Here is a 27,996-nt window from a genome sequence, read left to right as displayed (position 1 = left end):
TGTAATGGATAGTTTTTATTCATCATAAAATTTTCAAAAGACTCACAGATGTGTGACCCTTGCAGCTGTTCTTCCCTCGCTAACAGCGTTAGGCTCTGACTCAGAGAGGAGTTTTGTGCCAAAGAATTCTGGCAGCGTCTACAGTTCTTGTGATATTCCCAGTGAGGAAATCGTTCACTGTGAGTAGGGGCGACGATGGCAAGACGATCCAGGCGGATTGGGAAGGAGTCCAGGAAGAAAGAAGACTGAGCCCCGGGCACGTGAAATGTATCAGCCTCAAAATTCTTACCTTTCTTTAAATCTTTCTATTTACAAAGGCTTGTTTTTGTTTTTGTTTGAGATGGAGTTTCACTCTGTCGCCCAGGCTGGAGTGCAGTGGCACTATCTTGGCTCACCACAATCTCCGCCTCCCAGCTTCAAGCGCTTCTCCTGCCTCAGCCTCCCGAGTAGCTGGGATTACGGGCACGCGCCACCACACATGGCTAATTTTGTATTTTTAGCAGAGATGGGGTTTCTCCGTGTTGGTCAGGCTGGTCTCAAACTCCCGACCTCAGGTGATCTGCCAGCCTCGGCCTCCCAAAGTGCTGGAATTACAAGTGCGAGCCACCGCACCCGACCCTGCTTTTGTTTTTTGACATGGAGTCTTGCTCTGTCACCCAGGCTGGAGTACAATGGCACGATCCTGGCTCACTGCGGCTTCCACCTCCCAGGTTCAAGGGATTCTCCCGCCTCAGCCTCCCTGGATTACAGGTGCCCGCCACCACAACCAGCTAATATTTGTATTTTTAGTAGAGATGGGGTTTCACCATGTTGACCAGGCTGGTCTCAAACTCCTGACCTGAGGTGATCCACCTGCCTTGGCATCCCAAAGTGCTGAGATTACATGTGTCCCTTAGTACAGGAAGGGCCATTTTTTTCCTTTCTGAAGGTGGACTGGATCTTTTTCATTTTTTTAATCCAAGTGGCCTAAATGACACAAGACCAGTATTTATATTTATTTCCACACAGTGTTAATTTATGACAGATGTATTTATTTTCTGCCATATAACCTCTTTTCTAATTAAGAGAACCATACCTTATTCCTAACATTATTATTAATGACAGCACAGGCATTAAATTTTAAGGTGACTTGTTTGGGCACCCCTTTTCCTTCTGTTTTGGCTAACACTTCACTCGTATCGTTTATGAGTCCCCACCAGTCCTCAGTCCTTAATCTTATTTTAAAAACTATGGTCATGGGAGGCTCAGATGGGTCACAACACACATCAGATTGGTCATTTCCTGGGCTACATACTTTGTATAGAATAACATTATACAAACAAGTTCTTTTTAGAGTTCCAGTACACTTATAATAACTATAAAATAATGGGATCATAGCAACCTTTTGTCCTACCTCAGTGACTTGATGTATACAATGGGAATAGTCCTTAGTCTGAGGAAGGTCATTTGAAGTCCTTACTGTAAAAGTCCAAATGTTAAGGAAAATGAGTCCCACAGTGAGTTTTCTCGTGCTTCGGCTGTGTGCGGACCACTCAGCTTCCAGGTGTGACTGCAGTAGGGCTTGTCATCTTCTTCAGAGTCACTTTGCAGGGGCTGGCGAAGCTGATCCCCTCCACATACTGCTCACAGTCTACTGATGTTCCAGGATGGTCTCAGAGGTCGGGCCTGCTAGAATCAACTGAGTTCAACACCTTTACACAGTTATGTTCAACTGGGCTCTCTGATACTGGGAGAAAGGTGGTAGGGTTTAGGGTGTTGCAAACTTCAGTGGTTATGTGGGGATTTTCACATAGCATGCTTTGGTACTTGGTTAATCTAGCATTTGTTAACCAATGATATCCTTTGGTATTTATTAAGGTTACCACAGCATGGGGGGTCTTTTTTTTTTTTTTTTTGAGACGGAGTCTCGCTCTGTCGCCCAGGCTGGAGTGCAGTGGCGCAATCTCGGCTCACTGAAGCTCTGCCCTCCGGGTTCACGCCATTCTCCTGGCTCAGCCTCTCCGAGTAGCTGGGACTACAGGTGCCCGCCACCGCGCCCGGCTAATTTTTTGTCTTTTTTTAGTAGAGACGGGTTTTCACCACGTTAGCCAGGATGGTCTCAATCTCCTGACCTCATGATCCGCCTGCCTCGGCCTCCCAAAGTGCTGGGATTACAGGCTTGAGCCACCACGCCCGGCCCATCCTTTTTTTTTTTTTTTTTGCTGTATGAACAGCAGTCTTGGTGGTTAGCAGCACAAGGTAGGGTCCTTCCCAGGCTGGCTTGAGTTTTTCTTCTTTCCACCCTTTAATGAGAATGTGATCTTCAGGCTGGTGCTGATTTACTGGAAATTCTCGGGGTGGTACAGGTGCTAAAAGACTTTCAGTTTTTGAGAGAAAGTAAAGTGGAAGATAAACCAAGTATATAATTTTTAAGAAACTGACCTTTTGTTTTAAATGTGGGGACCTTGGCAGTGGACTTTAAAGTCCTTAGTGTCTTTTTACTGAGAAATTTCCTTTAACACCTATTTTTATTAGTTTTTAAACTAAAGAAAGCCAAATACCATTTTACATTTAACAATGCTTCTTGTATGATTTTTATACCAGATAAGCTAAATGTTCTCTTTATATTAGTGTGTTATTAATGTTAAATCTAATTTTAATAAAAACTTGTAGACATATTTATCTAATTTTTAATGTTTGATCATAAGTTAAGATTTTATAGACTCTTTTTAACCTTTTATAATTTTTGCTAAAGAGCAGGTTGGTGCTTTAAGAAAAACCTGTTATGCTTTTACTTTAACGTCCAGTTCACAGAAAAATTGGATGATACTTCTTTAACTTTAGCAAATATGTTTACACACAGAATTTTCTTTACAATTAACATTTTAAAACTTGCTTAAACCTTCAAAACAATAATTTTTTTTAACTTTTTAACGTAGGTAAAAATGTACATTCTTATGCCTCCTTATAATCCTTCTACGAAAGGTATATTTTACTTTTCTTATACATCTTGAACATAAACTGTTTGTTTTTTTTTTCAATAGTTTTACATTCAGGAGGTCTAGTTACTTTTAAATTATACAACATTTTTTGCATAAATTCTTTTTTATAACATTTTTCTCTTTCTTGACTTTTGCAGACAATTCTTTGACATGCCTCAACTTTCTGACTTATTCCAAATATTTTTTTCTTTAAACAACCAGTTAATTTATTTCAGGACAAGAATTTGCCATATAATACTCTTTTTATATAAAGTCCGCCCCTCCCTTTTTTCCTTTTTTTTTTTCCCTTAGGATACTTCTGAACTGGTGAGCTGTGCTCACAATGAGGTTTCCCTAAAAGTTATCCTTTTTCCTTTTTTTGTTAGCAAAGCAGCTGCCGCTACAGATTGAATGCATTTGGGCCATCCGCGGGTTACTGGTTAAGGATTTTTGATAGGAAGGCCTCAGTGCTTTCGGGATACGCCCTTGTTTACACTGACAACAAAGTGGTATTAGAGTGTTATAGGGTTACGGAGAATACCTTCAATTATCAATTATAGGTTTTAAACTTACCTTGGCTTTTATTTATTTTTTTATTTTTTTTGTTTTTTGAGACAGAGTCTTGCTCTGTCGCCCAGGCTGGAGTGCAGTGGCGTGACCCTGGCTCACTGAAAGCTCTGCCTCCCGGGTTTACCTTGGCTTTTAAAGAATAGGGTACACTTTTTGTTTTAACTCCATGTATATCTCTCTCTTTCTTTCTTTCTCTCTTTGATTTTGTCTCTCTCTTTTTGACTTTCCTTTTGCCTCTCTCTGCCTCTCTCTCTCTCTCCTTGACTCCCTCTTTGTCTGTCTCTTCTTCTCTCTCTTTTCCTCTTTTCCTCTCTGTCTCTTTCCTTTCTCTCTCTCTCTGCTGGTTTTTCCTTGCCTCTGACAGCCGCTGATGCTGCTGTTCTCTCAACCACTGTGTATTGGGGGCGGGGGGTCTAAAACCAGCTGTAACCAAGTGTCTATGTTCCCTGGTCTGGGTTCCCTGGCTTACAGTTTACTTTGTGCCATACCTTTGAAACAAGGGACCTGTCCAGGCTTCCTTCTAATGGCCAGCCTAGCTCTAATGCTGGCCGGTCTATCTTACACAGAGTTTTCAGTTTTCCTAGTGTCGTAGTACTCCATAGTCTCCCTTAAATTCTTTTTTGAAATTTTCCAACATAGTTCCTAGTAGGGTGGGCTTATTTGTGCCTGACCTATGCTTCTTCGAGACAAAATACCACGCTCACTCCACATGCACACCACAAAACAAAGAACGGGTAAAAAGGGCACACACACACTTTTGCAGTTTGCACCAAACAAAAATCAAAACCAAAATCAGAGTAACCAGAAATCTAAGCCAGGTCAAAACCAAAACCAAAGTATCAAGCAATCCAAGTCAAGTCAAAAACAAAAACCAAAGGGCTGGTACAGGCACACCGTGGGTGATCAGGCCTCGCTTCCACTCAAACAGAGTGGGCAAGTTTCAAAGACCAGTCTTACCAAGTTTCAGATGTCCAGACTCCAAGTGCCCGTTCCTTCCTGGTGTTCAGCCACTGCATTGATCCTCTATGGGGGCCTGCCACACACTGCTCTGGGGGGCGTCCCACTAGGACAAATGCCTCCTATTCCTTATATCCTCAGGGGATGTTACTTCTAATGTCACACGAGGTGTTCTCCCTGTGTTATATTTCGTAATATCCTAGGGCAACTTTAGTTTTAATGACACTGGGTTGTACACATTGTGACATTATTCATGATATTTTATTTTATTTTATTTTATTTTATTTATTTATTTTTTTTTTTTGAGACGGAGTCTCGCTCTGTCGCCCAGGCTGGAGCGCAGTGGCGCAATCTCGGCTCACTGCAAGCTCCGCCCCCCGGGTTCAGGCCATTCTCCTGCCTCAGCCTCCGGAGTAGCTGGGACTACAGGCGCCCGCCACTGCGCCCGGCTAATTTTTTGTATTTTTAGTAGAGACGGGGTTTCACCGTGGTCTCGATCTCCTGACCTCGCGATCCACCCGCCTTGGCCTCCCAAAGTGCTGGGATTACAGGCGTGAGCCACCGCGCCCGGCTATTCATGATATTTTAGAAAGGTGTTACTCCTAATGTCATAGGGAGGTAAACCCTGGGATAGTATTCATAATTTCCCAGGGGTCTGTACTCCTAATGTCACAGAAGATAACACCCTGTGACATTATTCGTAATATTCTAGCGAGATGATACTCCTAATGTCACAGGTGTTGTACACCCTATGATATTATTCTTACTATTCTAGGGGGTGTTACTCTTATTGTCACAGGTGTGTTCCTTCTGTGATATTATTGAAAATATGCTAGCAGGATATTCCTACTAATGTCACAATATGTATACACCTTGTGATATTATTAGTAACATTCTGGGGGCATGTTACCCCTAACGTTATAGGGGTGTACACCGTGTGATATTGTTCCCAATACTGTAGGGGGATATTACTCCTAATATCACAGGTGGTGTACACCCTGTGTTATTATTACTAATATTCTAGGGGGATTTTACTTTTAAAATCATAGGGAGTGTCAACCTTGGGATCTTATTCGTAATATCCTAGGAAGATGTTACTCGTAATGTCACATGGGGTGTACACCCTGGGATATTATTTGGAATATTCTAAAGGGATGTTATCTTAATGTCATAGGGTGTGTACACTCCTTGATATTATTCGTAATATCCTAAGGAGATATTACTTTAAAAATCACAGTGGGTGTGCACACATGGTGTACACCCTGTGATATTATTCACAATATCTGACTGAGGTATAACTTTTAATATCACAGTGGGTGTACACCCTGTGATAGTATTTGTAATATCCTAGGGAGATATTACTGTATACCTTGTGATATTATTTGTGATATTTTAGGGAGCTATTTCTCCTAAAGTCACAGCAGGGGTACACCCTGTAATATTCTTCCTAATATCACAGTGGGTGTACACCATGTGTGATATTTTTTCTAATATCCAGCGGGGGAGAGGATGATATTGCTTCCAATATCACAGAAGGTGTACACCCCCCTGTGATATTGTTGCTAATATTCAGGGAAGGAGAGGATGACATTATTCCCAATATCACTGGGGGTGTACCACCCCCCGCCAGGATATTGTTCTTAATATCCAGGGGTGGAGAGAATGGTATTACTCTCAATATCACAGGGGGTGTATACCACCCCTGTTTGATATTGTTGTAATATTCCAGGGGGCAGAGGATGGTATTACCTCCAATATCGCAGGGGGTGTAAACACCCCCCGTGACATTGTTCCTAATGGCCTGTGAAAGAGAAAATATTACTCCCATTATCGCAGGGGGCGTTCACACCTGATGATATTGTTTTCTAATATCCAGGGAAGGAGAGTATGATATTATGCCCAATATCGCAGGGGTGTACACCCCACTGTGATATTTTTCTAAATATTCAGGGCGGGAGAGAATAATATTACTCCCAATATCGCAGAAGGTGTATATCCCTCCTGTGATACTGTTCATAGTATCCAGGGAAAAAGAGGATGATACTTTCAAAATAGCCGGGGTTTTCCACGACCCCCGTGCGGTGATGTTGTTCCTAATATCCAGGTGGGCAAAGAATCATATGACTCCGAATATTGCAGGTGGTGTACAACCCCCTTGTAATGTTGTTCCCAATATCCAGGGAAGGAGGGAACGATATTACTACAAATATCGCACCACGTGTACAACCCACTGTGATTTTGTTTCAAAAAACCGTGGGGGAGAGGATGATATTACTTTCAATATTGCACAGGTGTACACCCCCCACCCTGTGATATTGTTCCTAATATCCAGAGGGCGAGAGGATATTACTCCTAATATCACAGGGGGTTTACACCAATATCCCAGGGGGTGGACACCCCCCTGTGATGTCGTTCCTAATATCCAGGGGGAGAGAGGATGATATTACTCCCAGTATCACAGGGAGTGTACACAGCCCTGTGAAACTCTTCCTAATATCCAGAGGGAGAGCGGATATTACTCCCAATACCACAGGGGGTGCACACAACCCTGTGAAACTCTTCCTAGTATCCAGAGCGAAAGAGGATGATATGACTCTCAATATCGCAGAGGGTGTACACCCCTCCTGTCATATTGTTCTTAGCACCCTGGGAAGGAGAGGAAAAGATTACATTGAATATTGCAGGGAATGTACACCTCCCCCTCTGATACCCTTCCTAATATCCAGAGGAAGAGAGGATAATTTTACTCCCAATATCGCAGAGGCAGTACACCCCCCCGTGATATTGTTCCTAATATGCAAGGGGGGAGAGGATGATACTTCTTTCAATATCGCAGGAGTGATCACATCCCCAGTTACATTTTTCCTAATATCTAGGGGAGAGACAATGAGATGACAGCAAATGTCTCAGGATCTGTACATCCCTTCCTGATACTGTTCCTAATATCCGGGGGGAAGAGGATGATATCAAATATCAAAGGGGGTGTACACCCCCCCTACGACATTGTTCTTAATATTCATGAGGGGAGACGACGATATTACTCCAAATATCACAGGGGTTGTTCACACCCCCTGTGATACTGTTGCTAATATCCATGGGGGGAAAAGATAATATGACTTCCAATATTGCAGGTGGTGTATACCCCACCTGAAATACTGCACAGAATATCCAAAGAGGGAGAGGATAGTATTAATACCAATATCGAAGTGTGTGTACACGCCCCTTGTGATATGGTTTTTAATATGCAGGGGACGGGAGGATATTAGTCCCAACATCACAGAGGGTGTACACTACCCCTGTGATATTGTCCCTAACTTCTAGAGGGGAGAGGATGATATCACTCCCAATATCTCAGAAGTTGCACATCCCCCGTGATATTGTTCGTCATATCCAGGGAGGCACAGGATGACATTCCATTGAATGTCGCGACAGGCGTACACGCACACTGTGATATTGTTCCTAATATCCAAGAAGGGAGAGGATGATATTACTCCCAATAAGGCAATGGGTGTACATTACCCCTGTGTTATTGTCTCTAATATCCGGGGACGGAGCGGGGGGAGAGGATAACATCCCCTCAAATTTGGCAGGTGGTTTAATGCCCGTTGTGGTATTGTTTTTAATATCCAGCAGGGAAGACAATAATACTATTGTTGATAGTCCGGAACTCTGAGGCCGGTAGGCGGCATGCAGTTTCCATGTGATCCCAATACCTTTGCCGTCTTCTGTACCAAGTCAGCCACAAACGCAGGCCCGTTATCTGAGCTGATCCGTAAAGGCAGCCCAAATCTAGGAATAAGATCTCGAAGAAGCACACAGGTTACTTCCTGAGCTTCCTCAGTTCGTGTTGGATAAACCTCCACCCACCCAGAGTAGGTACACCCAAGAACTAGGAAATACCGGTTACCTCCGCACTTTGGCATCTCTGTGAAGTCTACCTGGAGATCTTCAAAGGGGGCTGCTCCATAAGCTCGTATGCCCGGCGGGCGGGACGGCTGGATCTTGCCTCGCATGATGCTGAGGGCAGGTAACGCACCGCTGCAGCACCGTTTCCGCAAGGGCTGACCAATGCGAGACGTAGAAATACCAGCCTAACAACTTTTCCAGTGACTCCTGACCTAGAAGGCATTCGAAACCTGAGTATACAGAAGTCTTTGGTAATTCAGGATCACTGATGATTAAAACAAGATAGGAGTTGAAGCTTATCTTTGTTTAAAAAACCCTTTGGTCTTGGGATAACAAGATAGTGTAAATGTGGCTTAAAGGAGAATCATTTCAAAAACAAAGCAAAACAAGGAAATGAAAAATAAAATTTGCCAGGCACGGTGGCTCATGCCTGTAATCCCAGCACTTTGGGAGGCTGAGGTGCGCGGACCACGAGGTCAGGGGATCAGACCATCCTCGCTAACACGGTGAAACCCCGTCTCTACTAAAAATACAAAAAATTAGCTGGGTGTGGTGGCGGGCACCTGTAGTCCCAGCTACTCGGGAAGCTGAGGCAGGAGAATGACGTGAACCCAGGAGGCGGAGCTTGCAGTGAGCTGAGATCACGCCACTGCACTCCAGCCTGGGCGACAGAGCGAGACTCTGTCTCAAAAAAAAAGAAAAGAAAAGAAAAATAAAATTTATGGCTGGGCACGGTGGCTCACGCCTATAGTCCCAGCACTTTGGGAGGCCAAGGTGGGCAGATCATGAGGTCAGGAGTCCGAGACCAGCCTGGCCAACATAGTGAAACCACGTCTCTACTAAAAAAAAAAATACAGGCTGGACGTGGTGGCTCACACCTGTAATCCCAGCACTTTGGGAAGCCAAGGCTGGTGGATCACGAAGTCAGGAGATCGACACCAGCCTGACCAACATGGTGAAGCCCCGTCTCTACTAAAAATACAAAAATTAGCTGGGTGTGATGGCAAGGGCTTATAATCCCAGCTACTTGGTAGCCTGAGGCAGGAGAATTGCTTGAACCTGGGAGGCGGAGCTTGCAGTGAGCCGGGATCACCCCACTGCACTCCAGCCTGGGCAGCGGAGTGAGACTCCGCCTCAAAAAAAAAAAAAAAAAAAAAAAATTAGCCGGGTCTGGTGGCGCGTGTCTGTAACCTCATCTACTCGGGAGATTGAGCCAGAAGAATGGCTTGAACCCGGGAGGCAGAGGTTGCAGTGAAATGAGATTGTGCCACTGCACTCCACCCTGGGTGACAGAGCGAGACTCCGTCTCAAAAAAGAAGAAAAAGAAAATTTAAAAAATCCTCAAGTGCGACGAGCTTAAAAAACAGAAAAAGGGTAGAAAATTTTAAAAAGGAATCTTCGTATAAATAGAAAAAATGATTTTCGGAGGACTTTGAAAATTTTTTTTCTTTTTGAGACGGAGTCCCGCTCTGTCACCCAGGCTGGAGTACAGTGGCCCAATCTCGGCTCACTGCAAGCTCCGCCTCCCGGGTTCATGCCATTCTCCTGCCTCAGCCTCTCCGAGTAGCTGGGACCACAGGCGCCCGCCACCACGCCCGGCTAATCTTTTGTATTTTTTAGTAGAGACGGGGTTTCACCGTGGTCTCGATCTCCTGTCCTCCTGATCCGCCCGCCTCGGCCTCCCAAAGTGCTGGGATTACAAGCGTGGGCCACCGCGCCCGGCCTACGACAAATGCCCTATTGTTTATGCAAAAATGTGGATTCACTGAGCCAGACTAAGGCATAAGTGACTATTCCTCTACCTGCCTCTCACATGTAAATTGTGTATTCAGTGAAAGGCTGCTCAAGGACTCAAAAGAATGCAACCTTTTGACCAGGCACAGTGGCTCCTGTCTGCAATCCCAGCAATTTGGGAAGCCCAGGTGGGTGGCTCCCTTCAGGCCAGAAATTCAAGACCAGCCTGGCCAACATGGCGAAACCCTGTCTCTACTAAAAATACAAAATTAGCCGGGTGTGGTGGCGCATGCCTGTAATCCCAGCTACTGGGGGGGCTGAGGCAGGAGAATCCCCTGGACCCGGGAGGCCTAGGTTGCAGTGAGCAAAGATGGCGCCATTGCACTCCAGCCCGGGCAACAGAGAGACTCCATCTTAAAAAAAAAAAAAAAAAAATACAACGTTGTGTCTCGTTTCCTATGACCTGGAAGCCCCCACTTTGAGTTGTCCTGCCTTTCTAGACCGAACCAATGTACATCTTACACATATTGATTGACGTTTCACGTCTTTTTCTTTTTTGTTTCTTTTCTATTGTTTCTAACCTTCAGTATTCATATCATGCCTCTCTAAAATGTAAACACCACGCTATGCCCTGATCATGCGGGGCACACATCCTCAGGACCTCGTGAGGCTGTGTCTCAGGCATGTCCTTAAATCTTGGCAAAATTTCCAGCCTGGACAACATGGTGAAACCTCGTCTCTACTAAAAATACAAAAATTAGCCGGGCGTGGTGGTGCACGCCTGTAATCCTACCTAATCAGAAGGCTGAGACAGGAGAATCGCTTGAACTTGGGAGAAGGAGGTTGCAGTGAGCTGAGATGGCACCACTGTACTCCAGCCTGGGCGACAGAGAGAGACTCTGGCTTAAAAAAAAACAAGGCCGGGCGCGGTGGCTCAAGCCTGTAATCCCAGCACTTTGGGAGGCCGAGGCGGGTGGATCACGAGGTCAGGAGATCGAGACCATCCTGGCTAACACGGTGAAACCCCGTCTCTACTAAAAATACAAAAAAATTAGCCGGGCCTGTTGGCGGGCGCCTGTGGTCCCAGCTACTCGGGAGGCTGAGGCAGGAGAATGGCGTGAACCCAGGAGGTGGAGGTTGCGGTGAGCCAAGATCGCGCCACCGCACTCCAGCCTGGGGGACAGAGAAAGACTCCGTCTCAAAAAAAAAAAGAAAAAAGAAAACCTTGGCAAAATACACTTTCTAAATTAATTGAGACCTGCCTCAGGTACTTTTGGGTTCTTGTAACTAAGCATTAATCAGGCTGCACTTTAGCCCACTTCCTTGTAACTGAAAGTCCCGTAGCCATAGATACTGACCATTTGCACCCCTATTGTTCCCACAGATAGGATCTCTGACGTTAGAATCATAAGGCTTTCCTTTAAGAATTGCTTAAGATGTAGGCCGGGTGTGGTGGCTCATGCCTGTACTCCCAGCGCTTTGGGAGAATGAGGCGGGTGGCTCACTTGAGGTCAGGAGTTTGAGACCAGCCTGGCCAATATGGTGAAACCCTGTCTCTACTAAAAATGCAAGGTCGGGCGTGGTTCCTCACGCCTGTAATCCCAGCACTTTGAGAGGCCGAGGTGGGCGGATCACCTGAGGTCAGGAGTTTGAGACCAGCCTGACCAACATGGAGAAACCCTCTCTCTACTGAAAATACAAAATCAGCTGGGTGTGGTGGCACGTGCGTGTAATCCTAGCTACTCAGGAGGCTGAGGCAGGAGAATCGATTGAACCTGGGAGGCGGAGGTTGTGGTGAGCCAAGATTGCACCATTGCACTCCAGCCTGGGCAACAAGAACAAAACTGTCTCAAAAAAAAAAAAAAAAAAAGGGAGTGGGGGGCTGGGCGTGGTGGCTCACGCCTGTAATCCCAGCACTTTGGGAGGCCAAGGCGGGTGGATCACGAGGTCAGGAGATCCAGACCATCCTGGCTAACACGGTGAAACCCTGTCTCTACTAAAATACAAAAAAAAATTAGCCAGGCGTGGTGGCGGGTGCCTGTAGTCCCAGCTACTCGGGAGGCTGAGGCAGGAGAATGGCATGAACCCAGGAGGCGGAGCTTGCAGTGAGCCACTGCACTCCACCCTGGGGGACAGAGCAAGACTCCGTCTCAAAAAAAAAAAAAAAAAAGAATTGCTTAAGATGTTTTCCAGATTCTGAATTCCAGCAGAATGGCTGACACTAGATAGTTTAAAGCCCCTTCGCAGAGTAACCAAGTCAATATGAGAATCCAGGTGTCTGTCTCCAACCTGCGTTTTTCAACCAATCAGTGATGCGCACACCTTGGTCCACTTCAAACCTCTTAAGATCCTCAGCCCCAGACTCCTGAGGGAAGCAGCTTTGAGGTGTCCTCTCCTCTCCGCATTCCGCAGCATTAGGACGACACCTTTCTCTCTGCCGGAACCCTCCATCGGTGTTTGGACTTGTGCATCAGGCAACCGACCCGTTAAGGTCACACCAGCAAAAGCTGAGCTAATGGTGTTATTTCAGTCAAGTTGTTAAGCCTCTAAAGATCTTTATCAGGCAAGACTTTGTGGTCCTGTCATACCGAAAGTAGTGCAAGGGTACACCCCTCTGTAGCCGACCAGAATATGCCACTCCAAATGCCTCTCTTGGCATAGGATTATTATTATTATTATTTTATGAGATGGAGACTTGCTCTGTATGCCCAGGCTGGAGTGCAATGGCGTGATCTCGGCTCACCGCAATCTCCGCCTCCCGGGTCCAAGCGATTCTCCTGTCTCAGCCTCCTGGGTAGCTGGGATTACAGGCATGCACCACCACACCCGGCTATTTTGTATTTTTAGTAGAGACAGGGTTTCTCCATGTTGGCCAGGCTAGTCTTGAACTCCTGACCTCAAGTGATCTACATGCCTCGGCCTCCCAAAGTGTTGGGATTACAGGCATGAGCCACCGCGCCCGGCTGGGGATCAGAGTTTTTGTTTTGTTTTTTCTTTTTTTGAGATGGAGTCTCGCTCTGTCCCCTAGGCTGGAGTGCAGTGGCAGAATCTCAGCTCATTGCAAACTCCGCCTCCTGGGTTCACACCATTCTCCTGCCTCAGCCTCCAGAGTGGCTGGGACTACAGATGCCCGCCACCATGGCCGGCTAATTTTTTGTATTTTTAGTAGAGACGGGGTTTCACCATGTTAGCCAGGATGGTCTCGATCTCCTGACCTCGTGATCTGCCCGCCTCAGCCTCCCAAAGTGCTGGGATTACAGGTGTGAGCCACTGTGCCTGGCCCAGAGTTTTTAAGGATAATTTGGTGGGTAGGGCGCCATTGGGTCAGGAGGGCTGATTTGTCAGGTCGGAGATGAAATTACAGGAAGTTGAGGCTGTCCTCTCGGGCTGAGTTTGTTCCTGGGAGGGGGTCAGAAGACCCCATGAGCCAGTTTATTGATATGAGTGGTGTCAGCTGATCCATCGAGTGCAGGGTCTGCAAAATATCTCAAGCACTGATCTGAGGTTTGACAGCAGTGATGTTATCCCTAGGAGCAATTTTGCAGCCTCCAGCTGCAAGACTCCTAAACAATAATTTCTAATCTTGTGGCTAATTTGTTAGTCCTGCAAAGGCAATCTAGTCCCCAGGTAGGAAGGGGATGTGTTTAGGGAAAGGGCTCTATCGTCTTTGTTTCAAAGCTAAACATAAACTAAGTTCCTCCCAGAGTTAGTTCGGCCTCCACCCAGGAACAAACAAGGACAGCTTGGAGGTTAGAAGCAAGATGGACCCAGCACTTTGGGAGGCCGAGGCGGGCGGATCACGAGGTCAGGAGATCGAGACCACGGTGAAACCCCGTCTCTACTAAAAATACAAAAAAAAAAAAATTAGCCGGGCGTGGTGGCGGGCGCCTGTAGTCCCAGCTACTCGGAGAGGCTGAGGCAGGAGAATGGCGTGAACCCGGGAGGCGGAGCTTGCAGTGAGCCGAGATTGCACCACTGCACTCCAGCCTGGGCGACAGAGTGAGACTCCGTCTCAAAAAAAAAAAAAAAAAGAAGCAAGATGGACTTAGTTAGGCCAGACGTCTTTCACTGTAATGATTGCCTCACTTATAATTTTTGCAAAGGTGGTTTCAAAAGGGCTGGGATTACGGGTGTGAGCCAACACCCCCAGCAGAAGCCCAAATTCTATGTCACCTCTTTAAATTTACTCATCCCTGAGTTTCTCCATTATCCCTGAGAGATACATGTTAATAAACATCCATCTTTCACCTGTTAATTTGTCTTTTGTAGCAGGGTCCCCAGTGAGAACCTGGAAGGGTAGAAGGAAATGAGCAATTTTCCTTCCCCGACACAGTTAAAAGAGAAGAGCTCTGGCGGGATATGAAGACCTGGGCCTGGAGCCTGTCTTGAACATGCCCAGCAGTTTTCTCCCATGTAAAAGGAGCTGGAGAGATTTCTCCCATCTCTAGAATTCCATGAACACATTCTGTTCCTTAATCTTTCCACTGATCCTGACTGATAATTGCACATACACAAAAGTGCACTTACTTGTAGATGCTAGGATATGTGGAGGTAGGGACAGTATTCCTAGTATATGTAAGGAGGGTATATGTATCCAGTATCCTAGTATATGTATCCAGTCACACATGCACGAAGCAAGAGAGGCAGCTGAAACAGCCACCAAGGGAGGGGCCCCATCCAGACCAAGACCACAAGCTTCTCTTTCTTTTCTTTCTTTCTTTCCCTCTTCTCTTCTCTTTGACGGAGTCTTGCTCTGTCACCCTGGCTGGAGTGCAGCGGTGTGATCTTGGCTCACTGCAAAATCCGCCTCCCAGTTTCAAGCAATTCTCTGCCTCAGCCTCCAGAGTAGTTGGTGCCCGTCACCATGCCCAGCTAATTTTTGTGTAAAAATTGGCCCCGAAAGCTTCTTTCTATCCTCAATGAAAATACGTTGTGGCCAGGCGTGGTGGCTCACGCCTGTAATCCCAGCACTTTGGGAGGCCGAAGTGGGCGGATCACCTGAGGTCAGGAGTTCAAGACCAGCCTGGCCAACATGGTGAAACCCCCATCTCTACCAAAAATACAAAAATTAGCCGGGCGCAGTGGCTCACGCTTGTAATCCCAGCACTTTGGGAGGCCGAGGCGGGCGGATCACGAGGTCAGGAGATCGAGACCACGGTGAAACCCCGTCTCTACTAAAAAATACAAAAGATTAGCCGGGCGTGGTGGCGGGCGCCTGTAGTCCCAGCTACTCGGAGAGGCTGAGGCAGGAGAATGGCATGAACCCGGGAGGCGGAGCTTGCAGTGAGCCGAGATCGCGCCACTGCACTCCAGCCTGGGCGACAGAGCGAGACTCCGTCTCAAAAAAAAAAAAAAAAAAAAAAAATTAGCCGGCTCTGATGGTACATGCCTGTAATCCTAGCTCTTCAGGATGCTAAGGCAGGAGAATAGCTTGAACCTGGGAGGTGGAGGTTGCAGTGAGCAGAGATCAGGACATTGCACTCCACCCTGGGTGACAAGATCAAAACTCTGTCTTAAAAAAAAGGAAAGAAAGAAAAGAAAACATGTAGTAGAAACAGCAACTGTGTTGGCTGGACACAGTGGCACATACCTGTAATCCGAGCACTCTGGGAGGCTGAGGCAGGCAGATTGCCTGAGCTCAGGAGTTGGAGACCAGCCTGGGCAACATGGCAAAACCCATCTTTTAAAAATAGAAAGGAAAGGGCCGGGCATGGTGGATCACTCCTGTAGTCCCAGAACTTTGGTAGGCCAAGGCTGGTGGATCACCTGAGGTCAGGAGTTTGAGACCAGCCTAAGCAACATGGTGAAACCCCATCTCTACTAAAAATACAAAAATTATCCAGGTGTGGTGGCGTGTGCCTGTAATCCCAGCTACTTAGGAGGCTGAGACAGGAGAATCGCTTGAACCTGGGAGGCGGAGGTTGCCGTGAGCTGAGATCACGCCCCTGCACTCCAAACTGGGTGACAGAGGGAGACTCCGTCTCAAAAAAAAAAAAAAAAAAAAAGAAAATGAAAAGAAAGAAAGAAAAAAAAAGAAACAGTAACTGTTCTCAAATATCTCAAGCGACGGTAAACGTTCATTTCAGCACGATTAGGAAAACAGCCTCGGTGGCTCACGCCTGTAATCCCAGCACTTTGGGAGGCCGAGGCGGGCGGATCACGAGGTCAGGAGATCGAGACCATCCTGGCTAACACGGTGAAACCCCGTCTCTACTAAAAATACAAAAAATTGGCCGGGCGAGGTGGCAGGCGCCTGTAGTCCCAGCTACAAGGGAGGCTGAGGCAGGAGAATGGCGTGAACCCCGGGGGGCGGAGCCTGCAGTGAGCTGAGATAGCGCCACTGCACTCCAGCCTGGGTGAAAGAGCGAGACTCCGTCTCAAAAAAAAAAAAAAAAAAAAAAAAAGAAAACAGCCAAGAATGAGGGGGCAAGAAGAAAAAGGAATTTTTTCAGCTTTATGCTCTTTTTTTTTTTTTTTTTTTGAGACGGAGTCTCGCTCCGTCGCCCAGGCTGGAGTGCAGTGGCACAGTCTCGGCTCACTGCAAGCTCCGCCTCCCGGATTCACGCCATTCTCCTGCCTCAGCCTCTCCGAGTAGCTGGGACTACAGGTGCCCGCCACCACGCCCGGCTAATTTTTTGTATTTTTTAGTAGAGACGGGGTTTCACCGTGGTCTCGATCTCCTGACCTCGTGATCCACCCGCCTCGGCCTCGCAAAGTGCTGGGATTACAAGCGTGAGCCACCGCGCCCGGCTTGATGCTCCTTTTTGTAACTGTGCACTGCCCGGGCACAGGATGCAGGGCGCCAGCTCGCCTCCCTTCCCTCCAGGCATTCCTCTGTAGCCTGGAGAGGGGCCCACCATCCCTCCTGTCGCTCCCTCTTCTCTCCCCTACCCCACTCCTCATCCAAGCTGAGAGGGGGCACATTCCCTCCAGTGAGGGTCCAGGCCCTGGGGGCCTGTGCAGGCAGGAAGGCAACCGGCCCACATAGCACTGCTGTGGGCAGGTAGGAAGCAGGACTGCGGGGATTAGGAGGCACCTTCTCTGTGCCTGATTTTAGCTGCACAGTCCCGCCAGGAAGGGCCAAGGGTGAGAGGTCATTGGGACCATGGTCCTTCCAGGATTGTCCTACTGTGGCCTTGGTGTCCACAGTGGGAAAGCAGGCAATGGTGCCATGTGTAGGTAAGTGTCACTAAAGCATATGCCATTGTGAGGGCCCAGAGACAGGAATGCATCCTGCATTATTAGTCAGGGTTCTCCAGAGAAACAGAACTGATAGGATGGAGATAGATGTACATAGACAGATAGTGAGAGAGGGAGAGATTTATTTTAAGAATTGAGACTGGCAAGTCTGAAATTTGCAGGGCAGTCTGGAAATTCTAGCAAGAGATGATGCTGCGGTGCGGCGTGAGTCCCAATTCAAAGGCAGTGTGGAGGCAGAATTCCTTCCTTCTTAGGGAACCTCAGTCTTTTCTCTGAAGGCCTTAAATGGATGCATGAGGCCCACGCACATTATGGAGGGTAACCTGCTTCACTCAAATCTACTTAGTAAAATGTTAATCCCATCTAAAAACATCTTCACAGAGACATCCAGGGTGCTCTGTGACCACTGAGCCAGGCACCATAGCCTAGCCACATTGACACATAAAATTAGCCAGTCCAGGTCCCAAAGCTCAGGAAGTATCACCTTGTCCCAGGGCAGGTAACCCCATGTGCAGTGCCACCCGCACACCCCATGGTATTGGAGTTTCTGCTCATCGAGCTTCCTCACCTGTCTGAGCACACCTGGCTCAGGTGCAGCCGTTGTCCATCAGGGACCCAGAGCCTTCTCTTGCTCTCTCCATCCAGGCTCCCCAAGGCTTTGGTCTCTTCCATTGCTGACTTGCCCTGTTGAGATGGGGCTCATCATATTTCTCTATTGTTGCTGTAGTTTTTGTGTGTGGGATTTTTTTGTTTTTATTTTTGTAGAGACAGGTCTTACTATGTTGTCCAGGCTGGTCCCAAACTCCTGGCCTCAAGCAGTCCTCCTACCTTGGCCTCCCCAAGTGCTAGGACTACAAGTGTGAGCCATGGAGCCCAACCAGTTAGTTAATCATGTTTCAACTGTTCATTGACCTCACTGAGAAATTATATATTTGGGCTGGGCGCAGTGGCTCATGCCTGTAATCCCTACATTTTGGGAGGCCAAGGTAGGAGGATCCCCTGAACCCAGGAGTTTAAGACCAACCTGGGCAACATGGTGAAATCCTATCTCTACAAAAAAATACAAAAATTAGCTGGGCATCGTGGCACACATCTGTAGTCCCAGCTACTCTCAAGAGGCTAAGGTGGGAGGATCACGTGAGTGAGGGAAGGATGAGGCTGCAGTGAGCAGAGATCCTGCCACTGCACTACAGTCTGGGCAACAAAGTGAGACCCTGTCTCAAAAAAGAAAAAAAAATCTAATTTCAATTAAAATAAAATTAAAAAGAAGGCCAAGCTCGATGGCTCATGCCTGTAATCCCAGCACTCTGGGAAGCTGAGGCAGGTGGATCATTTGAGGTCAGGAGTTCAAGACCAGCCTGGCCAACATGGTGAAACCCCATCTCTACAAAAAATGCAAAAATTAGCCCATTGGTAATGGCATATGCCTGTATTCCCAGGTACTTGGGAGGCCGAGGCAGGAGAATCATTTGAGCCTGGGAGGCAGAGGTTGCAGTTAGCTAAGATCATGCCACTGCACTCCATTCTGGGTGACAGAGTGAGACCCTATTTCAAAACAAAAAAAGGAAATTATAGCTTTGAAGAATTGGCTTTTTTTTTTTTTTTTTTTTTTTCTTCCTGAGAAGGAGTCTTGCTCTGTCGCCCAGGCTGGAGTGCAGTGGCGCGATTTCGGCTCACTGCAAGCTCTGCCTCCCAGGTTCATGCCATTCTCTTGCCTCAGCCTCCCGAGTACCTGGGACTACAGGTGCCTGCCACTATGCCCGGCTAATTTTTTTCTTTTTTTTGTATTTTTAGTAGAGATGGGGTTTCACCGTGTTAGCCAAGATGGTTTCGATCTCCTGACCTTGTGATCCACCTGTCTCGGCCTCCCAAAGTGCTGGGATTACAGGCGTGAGCCACCGCGCCCGGCTCGGCCTTTTTTTTTTTTGAGACAGGGTCTCAGCTTTTTAGTCTGTCACCCAGGCAGGAGTGCAGTGGTGTGATCTGCGCTCACTACAACCTGTGTCCCCTGGGGCTCAAGCAATCCTCCCATCTCAGCCTCCCAAGTAGCTGGGACCACAGGTATCCACCACCACACCCAGCTTTTTTTTAAATTTTGTTTTGTTTTGTTTTGAGACAGAGTGTCTCTCTGTCAACCAGGCTGGAGTGCAGTGGTGAGATCTCGGCTCACTGCAACCTCCACCTCCTGGGTTCAAGTAATTTTCCTGCCTCAGCCTCCCGAGTAGCTGGGACTACAGGTGTGTGCCAACATGCCTGGCTAATTTTTGTTTTTGTTTTTGTTTTTCTTGAGACAGAGTCTCACTCTGTTGCCCAGGCTAGAGTGCAGTGGTGTGATCTCGGCTCACTGCAACCTCTGTCTCCCGGGTTCAAGCGATTCTCCTGCCTCAGCCTCCTGAGTAGCTGGAATTACGGGCATGTACCACCACACCCAGCTAATTTTTATATTTTTACAAAATGGGGTTTCACTCCTGACCTCATGATCTGTCTGCCTCAGCCTCCCAAAGTGTTGGAATTACAGGTGTGAGCCACCGCGCCTGGCCAATTTTCGTATTTTTGGTAGAGACGGGGTTTCACCATGTAGGCCAGGCTGGTCTCGAACTTCTGACCTCAGGTGATCCACCCGCCTCAGCCTCCCAAAGTGCTGGGATCACAGGAGTGAGCCACTGTGCCTGGCCCTAGAATTGGCTTTTATCAGTTAATAAACTTGAGTGATTTGGAGACTAATTAGAGTACACACTAATACAATATTTGAACAGTTCCAGCCGGGCGCAGTGGCTCATGCCTGTAATCCCAGCACTTTGGGAGGCCGAGGTGGGCGGATCACCTGAGGTCAGGAGTTCGAGACCAGCCTGACCAACACGGAGAAATCCCGTCTCTACTAAAAAATACAAAATTACCCGAGTGTGGTGACACATGCTTGTATTCCCAGCTACTCGGGAGGCTGAGGCAGGAGAATCGCTTGAACCCAGGAGGCGGAGGTTGTGGTGAGCTAAGATCGCACCATTGCACTCCAGCCTGGACAACAAGAGGGAAACTCTGTTTCAAAAAAGAAAAAAAAATTGAACAGTTCCTGGCATGCGATGTATGAGACATTGGAGCAGTGTGTGAGAATGAACTCCATGCAAAATCAAAAGCAGGTGAAGGCCGGGCGTGGTGGCTCAGGCCTGTAATCCCCGCACTTTTGGAGGCCGAGGTGAGTGGATCACCTGAGGTCAGTCAGGAGTTCAAGACCAGCCTGGCTGACATGGCAAAACTGTGTCTCTACTAAAAATGCAAAAATTAGCTGGGCGTGGTGGTGGGCACCTGTAATCCCAGCTACTCGGGAGGCTGAGTCAGGAGAATTGCTTGAACCTGGGAGGCGGAGGCTACAGCGAGCCGAAATCAGCGCCCTAGTTTTCAGTGGCTTCTCATTCATTTTTCTCAATGAAGCCTCTCAGATCCTAACCATCCTTCAAGAACAACTCAAGCCCTGCCTTCTCCAGTTCCTCCAGTGTCATTTTCAAATACTCCCCCATGTACCATAGCTCTGGTGTGTGCTGCGCCCCATCTGGGTTACTGCTACCTTTATTTCCTATGCCCCACAAGTGAGTGCTGGGATTACAGGCGTGTGCCACCACGCCTGGCTAATTTTTTGTATTTTTAGTAGAGTCGGGGTGTCACCATCTTGGTCAGGCTGGTCTTGAACTCCTGACCTCATGATCCACCCGCCTCCGCCTCCCAAAGTGCTGGGATTACAGGTGTGAGCCACCGCGCCCGGCCTACTGCAACCTGTTTTATTAGCAAGGTCTTTATGACCTGTATTGTATCTTGTCCTGACCTCTTATATCATCCTGTGACTTTGAATGCCTTAACTGTCTGGGAATGCAGCCCAGTAGGTTTCAGCCTCATTTCACCCAGCTCCTATTCAAGATGGAATTGCTCTTCTTCATATACCTCACATAGTTCTCCTTTTTTTTTTTTTTTTTTTGAGACAGGGTCTTACTCTGTTGCCCAGGCTTCAGTGCAGTGGCATGCTCTCAGCCTACTGCAGCCTCGAACTCCTGGGTTCAAGCGATCCTCCCACTTCAGTCTTCCAAGTAGCTGGGACTACTGGTGTGCCCCATCACACCTGCTAGTTAAAAATTTTTTTTTCTTCTTTTGTAGAGACCGGGGTGGGGGTGTGCAGGGGGTAGTGGGGGGGTTCTCACTATATTGCCCACACTGGTCTCAAACTCCTGGCCTCAAGCCTCCCGAAGTGCTGGGATTGCAGGAATGAGCCACCGCACCCAATCTAGTCACATCTTTTTCTTTTTCTGAGACAGAGTCTCGCTCTATACCCCAGGCTGGAGTGCAGTGGCGGGATCTCGGCTGACTGCAATCTCTGTCTCCTGGATTCAAGCAATTCTCATGCCTCTGTGATACCCTACCTTGTTTTAACCTGAGTGACCCTCTCCTAGGAGAGAGCCGGACAGACTCCATTTTAGTTTCTTCACTGGCAGCCCCCTTTCGCCTCCCTCCCTTAAGGCGTAGCTAGTGTAAACTGACTCAAAGCACATCCAGGAATACACCTACTGATAAGATATTGAGGCAAGCCACAATAGCAGCTCCTGGGGACGAGCGCAGTGGATGGCACCCAAAACCCCTGCATTTATCTCTTTGTGATAGTTTAAGCCCCTGCACCTGGAACTGTTTATTTTTTTAACTGCATTTGTAACCAATTAATTTTTTAACTTTTTGGCAGTTCTGCTTCTGTAAAAATTGTTTCAGCTAAAATCCCCCCTCCCCTATTTAGACCACTGTATAAAAACAAAACTAGCCCCTTCTTCGGGGCCGAGAGAATTCTGAGCGTTAGCTGCCTCTTGGTTGCCGGCTAATAAAGGACTCTTTAATTTGTCTCAAAGTGTGGCGTTTCCCTATAACTCGCTTGGTCACAACACCTCAGCCTCCCAAGTAGCTGGGATTACAGGTGCCTGCCACCACACCCAGCTAATTTTTGTATTTTTTTTTTTTTTTTTTTTTTTTTTTTTGAGACAGAGTTTTGCTCTTGTTGCCCAGGCAAGAATGCAGTGGCGCAATCTCGGCTCACTGCAACCCCTGCCTTCCAATTTCAAGCGATTCTCCTGCCTCAGCCTCCCAAGTGGCTGGGATTACAGGCGCCTGCCACCACGCCCAGCTAATTTTTTTGTATTTTTAGTAGAGACGGGGTTTCACCATGTTGGTCAGGCTGGTCTCAAACTGCTGACCTCGTGATCCACCCGCCTCGGCCTTCCAAAGTGCTAGGATTACAGGCGTGAGCCACTGAGCCCGGCAATTTTTGTATTTTTAGTAGAGTCGGGGTTTCACCATGTTGCCCAGGCTGGTCTTGACCTCCTGATCTCAGATGATTTGCCTGCCTTGGCCTCCCAGCATGCTGGGATTACAGGTGTGAGCCATTGCACCCCGCCTAGGTATGTATTTCTATAAACAATTATATGTGCCTTTTTACTTCATATATCTATTTTCCCAAGAAAAATATTAATAAATCTGGCTGGGTGCGGTGGCTCATGCCTGTAATCCCAGCACTTTGGGAGGTCAAGGCGGGCGGGTCACCTGAGGTCAGGAGTTTGAGACCAGCCTGGCCAGCAAGGTGAAATCCCGCCTCTACTAAAAACACAAAAATTAGCCGGGCATGGTGGCGGTCACCAGTAATCTGAGCTACTTGGGAGGCTGAGGTAGAAGAATCGCTTGAACCCAGGAGGCAGAGGCTGCAGTGAGCAAAGATCATGCCAGTGCACTTCAGCCTGGGTGATACAGCAAGACTCCATCTCAAAAAAAAAAAAATTAACAAATATTATAAAAAACATGTTGCAAAGAGAATAGACAGAATGGCTGGTTATTTGAATTAAAATGTACCTTTTTTTTTCTTTTGAGACGGAGTCTCGCTCTTTCGCCCAGGCTGGAGTGCAGTGGCGCGATCTCTGCTCACTGCAGGCTCTGCCTCCTGGGTTCACGCCATTCTCCTGCCTCAGCCTCCCGAGTAGCTGGGACTACAGGCGCCTGCCACCACGCCCGGCTAATATTTTGTATTTTTAGTAGAGAGGGGGTTTCACCCTGTTAGCCGGGATGGTCTCGATCTCCTGACCTCGTGATCCGCCTGCCTTGGCCTCCCAAAGTGCTGGGATTACAGGCGTCAGCCACCGAGCCTGGTCTGTTTTCTTTTCTTTAGAAACCACTTTGGTGCTCAACACTGGGAGGAGGCCCCCTGTGGCCACACAGGTGTGGTTGGAGGCAAAGGTGGATTCACAGGGAAGCAAATGAGTCTTCGCCCCCTCTAAAGCCCCATACCTACCTCACTTTGAATTATTTTCCTAAGGACTCCTCACAGTATGCAAGTTTCAGGGCCCAGCAAACTTGGCCCATCCCTCTAGGAGGAGACTACTGATGGTGCATCTGTCAGGGGCATTTGAACCAAAGCGACTCCATCTTGAATACGGACTGGCTAAAATAAGACTGAGACCTATTGGGCTGCATTTCCAGGAGGTTAAGGCATTCTTAGTCACAGGGAGAGATAGGAGGTCGGCACAAGACACAGGTCACAAAGACCTTGCTGATAAAACAGGTAAAGAAGCAGGCCAAATCCCACCAAAACCAAGATGAGGATGAAAGTGACTGCTGGTCGTCCTCACTGCTCATTATATGCTAATTATAATGCATTAGCGCACTAAAAGACACTCCCACCAGTGCCAGGACAGTTTACAAATGCCATGGCAACGGCAGGAAGTTACCCTATATGGTCTAAAAAGGGGAGGAACCCTCAGTTCCCACTGCTGTTCAGGAAACCTCATGAATAACCCACCCTGTATTTAGCATATAATCAAGAGCTAACAATATGTATAAGCTGCTGGGGGAGGAAGGCACGGCAGCAAAGAAAAACAAGTAAACAAACAAAAAGTATAAGCAACTGAGCAGCCACAATGCTGGTGGGCCTATGGAGTAGCCGTTCTTTTATTCCTTTGCTTTCTTAATAAACTTGCTTTCACTTTATGGACTTGCCCTGAGTTCTTTCTTGCTCAAGATCCAAGAACCCGGCCGGGCGCGGTGGCTCACGCTTGTAATCCCAGCACTTTGGGAGGCCGAGGCGGGCGGATCACGAGGTCAGGAGATTGAGACCATGGTGAAACCCATGTCTACTAAAAAATACAAAAAATTAGCCGGGCGTAGTGGCGGCCGCCCGTAGTCCCAGCTACTCGGAGAGGCCGAGGCAGGAGAATGGCCTGAACCTGGGAGGCGGAGCTTGCAGTGAGCTGAGATTGTGCCGCTGCACTCCAGCCTGGGCAACAGAGTGAGACTCCGTCTCAAAAAAAAAAAAAAAAAAAGATCTAAAGATCCAAGAACCCCCTCTTGGGGTCTGGATCAGGACCCCCTTTCTGGCAACACATCCCGGCCTTTCCCCTTTTTCTGAAGACAGACTTCAGAAAGGAAGAAAAAGAAGGGTGGCCACTCATGGTGGGTGAAAGGGCAAAGCAGCTGGCAGAGAAGGCACCTAGCTGATGACCCCAGAGCCTTCTGGGCCCAGAGTCTGATGGCAGGGCCTGGGCTTCTGTCTGCCCTGGACTTGCTGCAGCTGCTTCCTGGGCTCTGGGTGACCGTGCACTCAGGTCCTCCGGTGGAACTCCTGCTGTCTCACAGGCCAGATGCAAATAAATGAAAGCTTCAGACCGGGGGCAGGTCTAGGTGTGGGCCAGTGAGCACCGGGCTGCTTCCTGGGGCCTGAACAGCATGTCACAGGGCCCCTGCCCCTGCAGAGAAGGGCCCAGGCGCTCGGGGTAAGGTTCTGCTGTCACTGCCTTGAAATTCTTTACTGTAATTTCTGAGCCAGGGACTTTGTCGTACTGGAATGGGGTCTCAATCCAGATCCCAAGAGAGGGTTCTTGGAGCTTACACAAGAAAATTCAGGGAGAATCCACAGAGTAAAGTGAAAGTGAGTTTATTAGAGAAGTAAATAAACAAAAGAATGGCTACTCCATAGGCAGAGCAGCCCCAAGGGCTGCTGGTTGGCTATTTTTACGGTCCTTTTTTTTTTTTTTTTCCTAGAATCCGTTCCTGAATTATATTGGTTATTTCTTGATCATGTGCTAAACAAGGGGTGGTTGGCCGGGCGCGGTGGCTCACGCTTGTAATCCCAGCACTTTGGGAGGCCGAGGCGGGCGGATCACGAGGTCAGGAGATCGAGACCACGGTGAAACGCCGTCTCTACTAAAAATACAAAAAATTAGCCAGGCGTGGTGGCGGGCGCCTGTAGTCCCAGCTACTCGAGAGGCTGAGGCAGGAGAATGGCGTGAACCCGGGAGGCGGAGCTTGCAGTGAGCCGAGATCGCGCCACTGCACTCCAGCCTGGGTGACAGAGCGAGACTCTGTCTCAAAAAAATAAAAAATTAAAAAAAAAATAAACAAGGGGTGGATTATTCATGAGTTTTCTGGGAAAGTGGTGGGGAATTCCCAGAACTTAGGATTCTTCTTCTATTTATTTATTTATTTATTTATTTATTTACTGGAGATGGATTCTTGCTCTGTCGCCCAGGCTGGAGTGCAATGGCGTGATCTCGGCTCACGGCAACCTCTGCTTCCCAGGTTCAAGCGATTCTCCTGCCTCAGCCTCCCAAGTAGCTGGGACTACAGGCATATGCCACCACGCCTGCCTAATTTTTTGGGATTTTTAGTAGAGATGGGGTTTCACCATATTGGCCATGCTGGTCTCAACTCCTGACCTCAAGTGATCCGCCCGCCTTGGCCTCCCCAAAGTGCTGGGATTACTGGCGTGAGCCACTGCGCCCGACCCTTTTTAGACAATGTAGGGTACCTTCCAAACGTTGCCATGGCATTTGAAAACTGTCATGGCGCTGGCGGGAGTGTGTTTTACCAAGCTAATATATTATAATTAGTGTATAGTCAGCACTGAGGAAGGCCACAGCTCACTTTCCCCGCCATCTTGGTTTTGGTGGGATTTGGCCGGCTTCTTTACTGCATCCTGTTTTATCAGCAGGATCCTTGTGACCTGTGTCTTGTTCTGACCTCCTATCTCATCCTATTACTAAGAATGCCTTAACCTCCTGGAGGTGCAGCCCAGCAGGTCTCAGCTTCAGTTTACCCAGCCCCTATGGAGTGTCTCTGTTCCAACACCTCTTGACACTTGCATCTGCATCTTGCACTAGGCTCTGCAGATTACGCTCAGTCTTGAATACTGAGCTTTTTCTGTCCCCTTGAAGGTCCCTCCTTAGGCAAGTATCTCAGGGCCTCGCTCTTGCCCACCCTGCTGCCCCCTATCTTTCTGAAAGAGGCGGCTCTGCAGCTGCACGACACTTGGCCAAGACCTCCTGGCGGTGTGGAGCTCTGAAGACACAGGAGGGATGTCCTCCGAGCTGTTCATGTCTAGACCTACCCCAGGCTCCCTCCAGCAATCAGCTCCAGTCCTGGGCCTGCCTGCCTTCCGGGAGGAGTGAGGGCCCACAGAGCTGCCCTTCCCCCGCTGTGTATGGACTCAAGGCACTGATGGCACTCGGCGGGCCACTGCATAAATGGACGTTTCCGCAGTATTGAAGGCCAGTCAGGCAAACCGTGTGCTTTCCTACGCACTGGGGAATGTGTGGCCCTTTCCTTACATCTTGGAGACCAAAGCCACCATCTGTACTTGTGAGTACATTGTGGCAGTGGTCGGTTAGGGCGGTCTTTCAAAGCACAGTTTGAAATGCAGACACTTGTGGGCGTCCCCTAAGGCAGGTGCCCTTTACCTGGAGGCCGCATTGGTCACCAAGACCCGCAAGGCTCACCTGGGCCGGAAGCTGTGGTCAAGCGAGGCCAAGTAGCCCAGAGGCCACCCCGAAGCACCTGTGGACATCATGAATCCTTGCTGGGGTCCTCACACGGAGGGAAGAGAGCGCCCAGGGTAAAGCCTCAGGGGCTAAACACTCGCGCTGCGCAGGGGGCGAGGCACGTGAGCATCCACTGTGCCGCCCAGGCCCGTGCCCACCCGGGCTCCGGAGCCTGGGTAGGAAGGCTGCGAGGCTCCCGCGGGCTTATATTCAAACCGGGCACACAGAGAATGGCGGCCTTCGGCTACGGGACGCCCGGCGGTGGGGTTACGGATGGTACAGCCCTCCCTCCCCGCCTGCTCGAGGCAGATGGTTTCGCCCGGCTCCACACACCTCTTCTGGGTGGCAACCGAGCGCGCGGAGGGGGCGAGACGTGCGCTGAGGCCACGCCCCTACTGCATAGTCATAAGGCGGGAGGCTCTGCCTTCGGGGCGGGGCAGACAGCTACTCGCGCTCGGGCGCGGCCGGCTGGGGGCACGGCCTAGCTCCGGGTGCGGGCGGGGCTTGAGGCAGGGCCGGCCACCGCCCGGTTCCCGCCCTCGCTCTCCTCCTCCAGCGATTAGACCCCGCCCCGCGCCCGCCGCCGCGCAGGGAGGGGCGGGGCCCGTCTCCGGCAGGCCCCGCCCCCTCTCTGAATATTGATGCGGCGCGCGTCGGCGTCGCCCTCCTCCCATTGAGCGAGGCTGTGTCGCGTGGCCCAGCGTCGGCGTGACGGTTGGACGCGGGCGCGGCACTGCGGGTCCCGATTGCTGCAGCCGCTTGTCAGTGTGATGAAGATTGGCACCCAGGTAAGCTGTCACTCAACCGCTCCGCCGCCGCCGCCGCCGCTCTCGCCGCCGCCG

At 48.8% G+C, this 27,996-nt stretch overlaps 1 protein-coding gene and 1 long non-coding RNA gene across 5 annotated transcripts in view; one reads left to right on the top strand and one right to left on the bottom strand.

The window, feature by feature from the left end:
- Positions 1 to 27,605, bottom strand: LOC129483044 (uncharacterized). Of its 2 annotated transcripts, XR_010121178.1 has the most exons (4): positions 27,113 to 27,605; positions 17,896 to 18,011; positions 8,395 to 8,605; positions 1 to 8,289 (listed from the first exon to the last, which is right to left on the bottom strand). It is a non-coding gene; the product is annotated as an uncharacterized lncRNA (long non-coding RNA). The 2 variants fall into 2 exon arrangements; XR_010121177.1 differs by having other exon boundaries at positions 1 to 8,605.
- The window catches only part of PKNOX1 (PBX/knotted 1 homeobox 1), a 67,636-nt gene continuing 67,237 nt past the window's right edge, over positions 27,598 to 27,996 (top strand). For 2 of the 3 annotated variants that reach the window (XM_063640553.1, XM_055279826.2), the window contains exon 1: positions 27,770 to 27,942. The gene's annotated coding sequence lies outside the window, so the exon portion shown is untranslated. Of the gene's footprint in view, positions 27,943 to 27,996 lie in introns of all 3 variants that reach the window. The other variant, XM_055279822.2, reaches the window with a different exon arrangement.

Source organism: Symphalangus syndactylus, chromosome 5 (assembly GCF_028878055.3).
Source record: "Symphalangus syndactylus isolate Jambi chromosome 5, NHGRI_mSymSyn1-v2.1_pri, whole genome shotgun sequence".
NCBI lineage: Eukaryota > Metazoa > Chordata > Mammalia > Primates > Hylobatidae > Symphalangus > Symphalangus syndactylus.
This window is presented reverse-complemented; position numbering and strand designations above follow the sequence as displayed.